General features: G+C 37.9%; 1 protein-coding gene across 1 annotated transcript in view; it reads right to left on the bottom strand.

Annotated features, from left to right (window-relative positions):
• Window positions 1-10,467, bottom strand: part of LOC126175356 (uncharacterized) — a 280,513-nt gene extending 270,046 nt beyond the window's left edge. The window contains exon 1 of the mRNA XM_049922109.1: window positions 10,364-10,467. The gene's annotated coding sequence lies outside the window, so the exon portion shown is untranslated. The remainder of the gene's footprint in view (window positions 1-10,363) is intronic.
• Between the last annotated feature and the right edge of the window lie 1,588 nt (window positions 10,468-12,055).

Below are 12,055 nucleotides of genomic sequence, written 5' to 3'. Positions count from 1 at the left end.
GCTTTAAGATGTCTAGTACTACGCAAAATAAAACTGAACACTTAGTTAGAAAAAGTAAGTTCATTATGTACAAATTTACATTCCCTTATTCAAAAAACTTTATCAGAGAAGAGGAAGAATACCACTTAAAGTAACAAACAATATTAAGAATATGGAGAATGAATTAACACTTACGTATGACACATGACGCCAACAAATATTATGCTGGAAACAGTGAGAGATGGTGCCAAAGCAAAGGGGAACAAGTAAAACAAAATTTTGAAGGACACAGGGTATTCAATGAAGACGGGTATTGAATTAAAAGTAAATGAAAAGAGCATCAACTAAACTATTCAGAAATGTTTTCGAAAATTTGTCAGAAATTATAATGAGAAGGTTACAAGGGAGACAATCAAAAACTGAAGTGTAAAGAGAACAAAGCAGATACTTATACTGGGCAGACATTATAACACATCAGAAAATAAGTCAGATTGCTCTGCCAAATGAACTGAAAGACCAAATTATGGGTCTTTGAAGATTTCTTCAATATTCTATGGAGTCCAACAGAGGAAATGAACACTGTGCGTCCATTCTAGAAGTACTACTGGAAGAAATAGGAAAAGCAATTAAGCATACAGAAGGAAGACAAACCCCTGAGAATGGTGGGATAAAAGCATTGGAGGGGGATGGGAGGGGGGGTTGAATCCAAAATTTATACAATTACTCACATGTTTGCAAATGTGTGTTAGCAGATAGTTGGAACAATGCTGTACTTGTTTCATTTAACAAGAAAGAGAGCTGGGAAGAAGTGGGAAACTACAGGTCTATTAGTCTTTTGTCAGCAGTATAAATGATTTTTTACAAAAAACTTTACCATCTGTCTAGAAAAAACTTTAGACATTAATCAGAAGAAAGAACAAGCTGGCTCAGTAAGTTGGTATAGCACAATGGACCCTCTACAAGTTGTTAGAAAGATAATAGAAATAAGCAAAGGTTATCAGCTACTGCTTTTTATGGAATTTACATACTATGAGAAAGTGTTTTATACTGTCACACAGCTATTGAGAATCAAGAAATCGAATCAACATCCTATATAATTTTGTTGAAAAATGCATATAAGAAAGATATATTCCATTCCATTCAATTACATCAGGATGTGATGGTGATGATGTTTTGGTTTGAGGGGCACTCAACATCAGCGCCTGTACAAATTCCCAACCTTTGCTCAGTCCAGACTCGCCACTTTCATAAATGATGAGGACAACACAAACATCCAGTCATCTCGAGGCAGGTGAAAATCCCTGACCCCGCCAGGAATTGAGCCCGGGACCCCATGCTCGGGAAGCGAGAACGCGACTGCGAGACCACGAGCTGCGGACAATTACATCAATAGAGTGAAAGGCTCAGAACTGAGGAAGGTGTTAGGCAATGGGATTCTATTTCACCAAACTATTATCTGTAGCCTTAGAAGAGGTATTCAGATCATTAAAGCAAGATGAAATAGGGATGTGCATAAACTGATCTTACATGAACCACCTTTGAATTGCAGATGGAATTGCTCTGTTTGCTTCAGTTTCAGAAGAACTTCAGTAACGGGTAGAGGAACTGAACAAAGCAAATATGACTGTAGATCTGAAGACTAAATGCAGTACAACCAAAATAAATTACAATCAGTATTCTGATATGAAGATAATAAAAATTGATGCTGGGATGGAGAAACAGTTGACAAATTCATAAATTTAGAACAACTGAAAACAACTAGTGGGTGGACTCTTAAATAAATGAACCGGAGGGGGAAAATAGCTTGTAACTGAGCTGGGAAAATGGGCACATTATTCAGAAGTAAATTACCAACATGCCTTAGTTGGAGAGTCTACAACCAGTGAATACTATTAGTAATAACTCATGAAAGTGGAATATGAGTGTTTAATGTCAAAAGAGTTGTTCTTATGGGGCAGCCACAACTGTATAAGTCCATTTTGAAAAACAAGTTGTTTAGTCCACAATCTTTTATTGGGTGCATTACCGGTTTCGGAACAGTTACAGTTTCATCATCTAGTGTAAACTGCAATAGTAAAACTATTAAATAAAATCAATCATTTGAGGTCATTCTCAACCCAGTGTCGTCAAGGAAAGAAAGTTCCATGTCAAAGGGGTGAAAGGGACAAATATTTAATAAAACCTGTTCCCCTATGCTGCACAAGCAGGAACACAAACAGGAAAATTATCAATTTTTGTCCCTTTTACTCCTTTGACATGGAACCTTTGGTTCCATGACAACAATGGGGTAAGGATGACCTCAGATGATTAAGTGATTGTATTTAATATTTTTACTTTTGCCGTTTGCACCGGATGATGGAACTGTGATTGTTCTGAACCTGGTCATGTACCCAATAAAAGATTGTGGATTAGACAACTGTCCTGCAGTTTTCTTCATTTTTCAAATGTTAAATGTTAAGTTCAGTAATTGAAAGCAGCCCAACGAACGATGAAAAGATACATGTTGTGCATTATAAGAGACAGAAAAACAAAGAAATGGATATGAGAGACAACAGGAATTGGGTATATGATAGTAACCATTATATAACTAAAATAGAGATGGGCGCAGCAAATTATAACAAGACACAATGTTAACAGATGAGATAAGTAGCTTCTGCTTGGAAATCCTTAGGATATGAAACAAGCAGAGCAAACTTCGATGCAAAAAGCTGAAAACGATAAGGTATAGATGAAGTGGGAAGAGGCCTACATCTAACAGTAATAATAAATGGGTGATGGAGAAAGAAAGAAAGAGAGAGAGAGAGCAGATGTTACTGGTTTATGTAATTGAGGTGATCTGTATGGAATTTCAAATTTACATACTTCACATACTGCACTGCCATGTATTTTGAATATTAAATTTTATGTATTCTCCGTCTGTCATGTTCTAATGTTAACAGTGATATTCTATTTTACCTTACACAGAATTAACTGAAGTGCAACTATTCTAATAAGTAATACAATGTAAATGGACAGATAAAAAAAAATCTAGTCACCAAGCAGCAGTAGGGGAACACACACACACACACACACACACACACACACACACACACACACACACACAAGGATTTAACTTTTACAAGCTTTTGAAGCTAGTGGGTTCTTCTTATTCTTCTGGCAGAAGAGATGAAGGGGAAGGAAGAGGGGTGAACAAAAAGATCTGGAGAGGTTTAGGATAGGGGGTACAGTTCAGAAAAGTCACCCAGAACGCTGGGTCAGGGGAGACTTACTGGATGCGATGAGAAGGAAAGATAGATTGTTGGGGACCGCACCATATGAGATTTGAAAACCTGAGAGCTTAAAGGTGGAAGACAGGGTAAAATGCAAGACAGAGATTACTACTAAAACATCGTGCATGAGTTGATAAAAGTGAAAAGCTAAGTGCATTGTATGTAACAGAGTAGTAGATGGGACAGCAAAAAATAGACAAGTCAGAAAATGAAATATGTAGAAAAGTAAAATGAAGTGAAGAAAGGAGTAGTTACTGTGAAGAAATGCTGAGATTAGAGAGATTAACGTAAATTAAGGCAAGGTGGGTGGCGAGAACCAAGGACACGTTGTAGTGCTAGTTTCCAGCTGTGGAGTTCTGGGAAACTGGTGGCCAGAGGGAGAATCCAGATGATGTGTGTAGTGAAACATGCACCGAGATCATGACTGTCATGTTTTACAGCATGCTCTTCAACAGGATATTGCATGTTGCCTTTATACACCATCTGCCTATGCCCATTCACCCTAACTGGCAAAACATATACTATCAAAGGGAGAGCCACATGTGAAATGACATGTCAGATACCAGTTTTTATGTAAGCACTGTTTGGCCTTTTGTATCAGCAGGACTACCACTCAGTTATCAGAGTTATCAGTCAGGATGGATGGGCATAGGCAGAGGGTGTATAGAGGACACACAATATCCTTTTGCAGAGCACGATGAACAACATGACAATCATGATCTCAGTTCCTGACAGCACGCGCACCATCTGGATTCTTCCCCCACTTTTTTACCTATCCAATTACATTATATTATCAATAATTGATTATTTTCATTCTAATGAGTAATATGTCATTCACAGAAAATCAATCACTAATATCCATGAAAATTCCATCTTTTAATTCATCTCTAATGGGACTGATTATGATGACTGCTTCGTCTGCAAAGTGAACTACTACTGCCTTCCCCCCCCCCCCCCCCCCCCTATTCACAGTAAATTCAAACCTGTTCTGAAGCGCATCAACTAAGACAGGAAAGAAAATTTGCCGTCTCTGTGATGTCATTATTATAATCCTGGCAATTAGATGCCATCTCTGTGCCTAAAAGTGGTAGCCTCACAAGTTTGACAACAGTCAGAAGAAGGCCATGACAATCATGACAGAGGCAATCACCAAAAGCTTGAGATTTTATCAAAATTTGAGATGGCAGGTTAATAAAGAATTTTTAGTTAAGGACTCCACTGTAAAGGGCTACACAGTCACTGACAATTTGCTTACATGCAAAACCTGACGTGATTGGTTTAAGTTTAATTTAGGTTTTTTTTAATGTTCTATGGACCATATTTGGAAGAGCTCACCACAACGTGGAACAAGTTACTTGGTTTACGAATCACATACATTTTCTCTTTGAGATCACAACTACGAGTTAATATTTAGATAAAAAGGTTTTTTTATCTACAGTAAAAATCTGACAAATGTAGCCCAATGACTTACATTCTGTCGATCGAGAAATTCAGCTATGGAGTAGAAAGAGTTGTCAAGCAGAAATGATTTACTTTTAAAAAAATGCCTTATCTGGCACAACTCAGTCGCTAGCGAGGTGGTCAAACTTTTTTTATTTCTTTTAATTTTTTGATAGTGTTGTGTATTAAGAATAATGTAGTGAGAGGCTGCTGTTAGTACACCAAACCTTTTCAACTCATACTTACATGAAGATCAAGGACGAACAACTGATATTATTCTTACAGCAAGTTTCTGTCGAATGAATACTTTGTGTCAATGTCTGGGATTGTCCCAGAAAATTATTCCATATGAAATTAATGGCTGGAAGTGTGCAAAGTACACTAATTTCCCTTAAACTTTCACAACACAACAAAACAAGGATCATTTGCACACTGGCACCCAAGTGAAAAGAAAATGGGGTCATCTCCCAGAAATGTAACTTTACAAATGAATCAGTATATAAGATATGGCTATACTAGTTTTTATGCTGGAGGGTAGGTTCACATTATTTTGTTCAACTCCTGTCACACTTCTCTACATAAAATATGATGCACATTATGTACAGCATTTCAGTGAGGAAAGTTAACTGCACACTCTAGATACATAAGATTTTATTGACACTATCCTGTCCAACTATGACACTGAGTGTAGTGGCACAGTTTTGGGACCCTGCAGAAGTGCAGATTGAAAGCAGTGGGCTCACATTTGGGAAGAGCAAGGTTTGAACCTCCATCCAGCTATCCTGACTTGGATTTCCATAGTTGCTAAGGAGAATACTTGGATGATTCCATTGCAAAGGCTATGACCAACTTCTTTCCATAAGCTGATCCATGTCTGCACATGTTTTACATATAAATATCGGTAATGTATCTGACATGTCCAATACTGTTGTGTTAAACGGTCAAAGAATGAATATTTGTATTGCTAGCCCAACATAAATATGAATTATCAGTTACAGTGCCAAATCAAAACATTTTCCTTCTTGAAAATGAGAAATGTGATTCCTGCAGTTGCTACACCATGCCACTCCATGTGGTCATTGCATGAATTACCATTAAGTATCTGGTTAAATCCAGAAGACTATAAAACGAAACAAACCATCCATTCCAGATTGAATTCAAATGTTATTCTCATTGAGATGTAGTATGGAATCTGGGGATATGTGAAATTATAACTTTTCATAGCAGTTAGACATCTTATATAGAAGCTTAATACATTCATCTGTAATCTGAATGACTGCTGACGATGCAATAACTTCAGCTGACATTTATTTCTGTGCTATGGAGGAGAGAAACATTTACAATTTTTTCTGCTTGAAAATGAATTACCTCTGAATGCAATCTGTCATGAGCATTCGATGAATTAATTCACATGAAGGACACATTTCAATCAAATTCATCAGTCTTAAATTATCATAAAATTCAGCACAGGAACAGTGTCTGTGTTAGCCTTGTCTGTCACATAGCAGAGCACTAATGCAAGTGAACAATCAAGGCTACCCTGGAGCTAAATTGAAGAGTATGTGAATATTCGCTCTAGCCCAGTTGGTAATTTCAGCTTAAAAAGCTATGTAACATATCAACTGCTGAGCAGATAGCACGAAGTATTCCATTGTGCGACAAATTCCCACTGACATGCACAATGAGGCCCAGAAAAAGAGTCCATGAAGACAAAAAATAATACCTCTGTTGAGATTACAATCTCCAGTGTCACGAGTAACTAATAAAATGTGACTAGACAGTAGGCTTTGCTGTATGCTATCATTTATAATTTACACCAAGTGATTTAACATTGCTTCTCTACACTGTAATGTAGGGGTTACAAAGGAGGCAATTCTCATAGACATATGAATATTTCAAGACTTACACAAACCTGTTTGATAGGGGACATTGGAAACTCTCTTGTGTTACTTCAAAGGCTGTATAAGTCCACAGACTGTGATGTAAAGTACTTGGAAAAAAACTGATAATTAAAGCTGTGCTGCAGAATCTTCCTAGAGCGCTTAGCAGGAAAAAATAATAAGTGTCAAATCGATGCATCTTGCAAATGATTCTGGTAACCCAATTCATGTTGCTGGGCAAAAAAACTGCACAACAATAAGGAAGTTACAGGAGTCAATGAAACTGATACCACAAACAACATTTGGTAGCATGAGTAAGTGATTCAATTTCCAGACTAACAGAAATGAATCACTCATAGGAAATACGTCCACACCATTATAGTGGCCCACTATTTAATCTATATTTCAACTTCATTATACCCAAACATTTATCTTTCACAGTGTTGAAACCTCATTGGTGCACATTATGGTTTAAAATCCACAAGCTTTCAGTTCAGTACATTTCTGTGTGATTTTCTCAAATTTTCTGTGTTATTTTCTCAAAATTTTCTCCTTTTTACCAATTGGTGGATATTAACTTAACGAAATTATCAGAACACTATCCCAATATATATTTGAAAATGTTGTAATTCTTGTTAGGTAAATTACTTTGTGTGTTTGTGTGTGTGTGTTGGGTATTGCACAATGGCAAATGCTATTCCTACATACTGAATATTACTTTGTCTTTGCTGAAGTATTATGCCGTTGTAGTACTGTATGTTTCATTGTGTGAACAATACTGTGAACGTGTTCCTTGGTACATTCAACTAAGGAAAGTGTACAGAAAAACATACATATTAAATGTACCTCCTAGAACCTGCACTGGTCATGGAGAGTGGGTTCTGGTCTGGGCTTGGACGACTTAAGTTCAAAGGTCCACTTATTTTAAATTGTGACAAGCCTGGGCCATACAATGCAGTTTGTCAATATCCACTGGAGATTAGTTTCCAGAGAATTATTCCTAATTTTTACTTGGCAAATAACATGTGTTTACTTGATTTATGTTCCAAGTTAGTTTCATATATAACTTTCATGACAAATGGTGATGCTGTGGAATGTATCACCAAACAACCGATTGGAAGAACAGTGCAGTTTGTATACAGGGTGTTACAAAAAGGTACGGCCAAACTTTCAGGAAACATTCCTCACACACAAAAAAAGAAAAGATGTTATGAGGACATGTGTCCGGAAACGCTTAATTTCCATGTTAGAGCTCATTTTAGTTTCGTCAGTACGTACTGACTTCCTCGATTCACCGCCAGTTGGTCCAATAGAAGGAAGGTAATGTTGACTTCGGTGCTTGTGTTGACATGCGACTCATTGCTCTACAGTACTAGCATCAAGTACATCAGTACGTAGCATCAACAGGTTAGTGTTCATCACGAATGTGGTTTTGCAGTCAGTGCAATGTTTACAAATGTGGAGTTGGCAGATGCCCATTTGATGTATGGATTAGCATTGGGCAATAGCCATGGCGTGGTACGCTTGTATCGAGATAGATTTCCAGAACGAAGGTGTCCCAGCAGGAAGATGTTCGAAGCAATTTATTGGTGTCTTAGGGAGCACTGAACATTCAAGCCTATGACTCGCAACTGGGGAAGACCTAAAATGATGAGGACACCTGCAATGGACGAGGCAATTCTTCGTGCAGTTGACGATAACCCTAATGTCAGTGTCAGAGAGGTTGCTGCTGTACAAGGTAACGTTGACCATGTCACTGTATGGAGAGTGCTACGGGAGAACCAGCTGTTTCCGTACAATGTACAGCATGTGCAGGCACTATCAACAACTGATTGTGCCTCCACGGGTACACTTCCACGAATGGTTCATCCAACAATGTGTCAATCCTCATTTCAGTGCAAATGTTCTCTTTACGGATGAGGCTTCATTCCAATGCGATTAAATTGTAAATTTTCACAATCAACATGTGTGGGCTGACGAGAATCCGCACGCAATTGTGCCATCACGTCATCAACACAGATTTTCTGTGAAAGTTTCGGCAGGCATTGTTGGTGATGTCTTGATTGGGCCCCATGTTCTTCCACCTACACTCAATGGAGCATGTTATCATGATTTCATACAGGATACTCTACCTGTGCAACTAGAACATGTGCCTTTACAAGTACGACACAACACCTGCACATTTCAGTCGAAGTGTTCGTACGCTTCTCAACAACAGATTCGGTGACCGATGGATTGGTAGAGGCGGACCAATTCCATGGCCTCCATGCTCTTCTGACCTCAACTCTCTTGACTTTCATTTATGGGGGCATTTGAAAGCTCTTGTCTACGCAACCCCGGTACCAAATGTAGAGACTCTTCGTGCTCGTATTGTGGACAGCTGTGATACAATTCGCCATTCTCCAGGGCTGCATTAGCGCATCAGGGATTCCATGCAACGGAGGGTGGATGCATGTATCCTCGCTAACGGAGGGTATTTTGAACATTTCCTGTAACAAAATGTTTGAAGTCACACTGGTACGTTCTGTTGCTGTGTGTTTCCATTCCATGATTAATGTGATTTGAAGAGAAGTAATAAAATGAGCTCTAACATGGAAAGTAAGCGTTTCCGGACACATGTCCACATAACATACTTTCTTTTTGTGTGTATGTGAGGAATGTTTGGCCGTACCTTTTTTAACACCCTGTATATCAATCTGCTGAAATTTCCAACATGTAAAGGTATTTGCGGCCATGTTACAGAACACAAACAATTGTTAATTACTGAGAGAAATAATTAAGTACATGAAATGAGCATTATCTGTGGCTACAACATAAGCCTCACTGTTAGAAAGCATGATAACTTAACACATAAATGTACATATGAAACTAGTGCTTTATACACTGTGTTCATTCTAGTTGGAAATACATGGGCATTAGTTTACTTTTCTATGGGAAAACAAAAGCAACTGGGCACTGACTTGCTGAATAAATCATTTGGCTTAAATATCACAGAAAACTCTTAACCGAACTCCAGAATATGGAAATCCATTCTGACTGCTAGTGCACGACAGAAATAACTTAACAATTGAGGATATCCCTCAAACACTACTTTCATTCTGTTGAGAAGTACCTAACGGCCTACTTATATGAGCTTTTTCGTAATTCTAACTTTTAAATTATCACTAAGTTACATAACTTATTGACCCCTCCTATTAATATTTTACAGCTATCTGCTGCTCTGTTTAAATTCATTGTTTAGATTAATGCTAGTACACAGACGTAGCACAAGATCGGATTGTGTCAAGGATGGGGAAGGAAATCAGTCGCGCCTTTTCAAATAAATCATCCCAACAACTGCGTGGAGCAATTTAGGAACTCCCGAAAAATCTAAATCTGGATGGCCAGACCGGAGTTTGAATCGTCGTCCTCCCGAAGTACTGTACTTCTGCGTACTTGCATACTATGCTACGTAGCAGAAGAAAATGTAAATAAAAATGTATCAATTTAACATTTACTTGTTTGCTACCGAAATTGAGATTTTTAAAGTGAACATCACCATACTATTGCACGTGCAACTTGTTACATATTCAAAACACGAAAATAAATGTAAGACGAACAAATGGTTGAAATAGACGGAAAGCAGAACTGGACACGGCTAAAAAACAATTTTAATTACATAATACATATTGCTATGGGACGAAACGGTAGCTACTGAGGAATGACATTTATTAAACATCATATTAACGGTCTCACTCCGAGAGTATTACCATGCAGTGAACCAGACTCAGAATTTTAACCAGAGATAGGGCTTACCGACAATTACGTCAAACTTCTGAGATCATACCGCCCTCCACAACTGCCACACTGCCATTCGGATATTGAGAACGATTTGTTATCAAACAATAACACAGGTGTTTATAAACAAGACACAATCATTCGTTGCTAAGGTGCATATCTTTGGCTCCCCCACTTCAGTATAGTGGTAAGAAGTGATTTTTCTGTCTCCGTTTAATAAGCATGTAGGAATCGCAGTTGCATTTCTGGAAATAAGCATTTAGTAGTTTTACATTTTGATTACAATAACTAGAAAGTAAGATAACCTACTTTCCACCTTACATATAGCAATCGTACATGCAGCTATGGTGCAGGTCACTAATTAAAGATATAGGCATCTCACAAGGGAATATTCTAAATGTAAATAAATAATATTGATGACACTTGACGGATGTGTAGAGGGGAAAAAACAATGCAATACATTTTTTTGTTTGTTTCACTAACCACACCGCGAAGGGAAATTTGGCATACTAGCTTTAGAACCGATGTTACATCATAAAATGTTTTTCATATAAAAGTTGATACGTAATTAACGTTCCTAATAACTGTATAATGAACCTTTGAAATAAAACAATGAAAACTTTTGTTAGAAGATGAATTAAAGGAGCTTTCAAGATACATACATACATGTGTAATAACGACCATTCCTAAAATACCATTTTTTGAAAATAAGCTGTAAACAGTGCGCCGTTGGATTACTTTCTACATACCAAATTAAAAGATTTCGATATTTATTTCACTTATATTTGTTTCCCGATTACAATTGTAATTTTGTATTTTACATTCATGTTTTTTTGTTTTTTAGTGTACTGTTTGAGATACATCTATTTTTTTAATTGAAAATTGTAAATCATTCATTATTATGAAACGAAATGTATCAATGATAATCTGTAAAGAAATGCTAAGAACATAACGCTTTTCACAACAAGCATGTAAAATAAACGAAATTGGAATTATATTAATACCTTCAGCTGCTAACAGGCGTTGATATATATCAACGGGGAAAGGTGAAAATTTGTGCCCTGACTCGGATTCAAACCCAGGACATCCTGCTTACATGGCAGACACTCTATCCATCTTTTCTTTTTCTTTTAATCTCATTTTGTTTGTTTTCGTTCGTTGTATCTGCTCGGGGCACACGTCACAAGACTCCCGTTTCAGTTCGTCATTGATTCATTAACTCATTGTTTTTATTACAGAGGGCTGCTAACCCTCTGACCGAACACGCTGAGTTACCGTACCGACACTCATCTGAGCCACCGAGGGCACAGAGGATAACACAACTGCAGGGAGTATCTCGCGCACGCCTCCCGCGAGACCCACGTTCTCACCTTGTATGTCCACACACTACATTCGTAGTGTCCCCAACACACTCATTACTCGTGGAAGACATTCTTACCAAGTCCTGTAAAAGTTTGGGGAATATGTGTGCTTCCGCACAGAAGAGGAAGGTCATGGCCGGTGTTGCCAGAACTATACAGAGTGGTCCATTGATAGTGACCGGTCCAAATATCTCACGAAATAAGCATCTAACGAAAAAACTACAAAGAACGAGACTCGTCTAGCTTGAAGGGGGAAACCAGATGGCGCTATGGTTGGCCCACTAGATAGCGCTGCCACAGGTCAAACGGATATCAACTGCGTTTTCTTTAAATATGAACCCTCATTTTT

This window comes from Schistocerca cancellata, chromosome 1 (assembly GCF_023864275.1).
Source record: "Schistocerca cancellata isolate TAMUIC-IGC-003103 chromosome 1, iqSchCanc2.1, whole genome shotgun sequence".
Taxonomy (NCBI): Eukaryota; Metazoa; Arthropoda; class Insecta; order Orthoptera; family Acrididae; genus Schistocerca; species Schistocerca cancellata.
The sequence above is the reverse complement of the archived record's forward strand: the minus strand, read 5'-3'. Positions and strand labels throughout refer to the sequence as shown.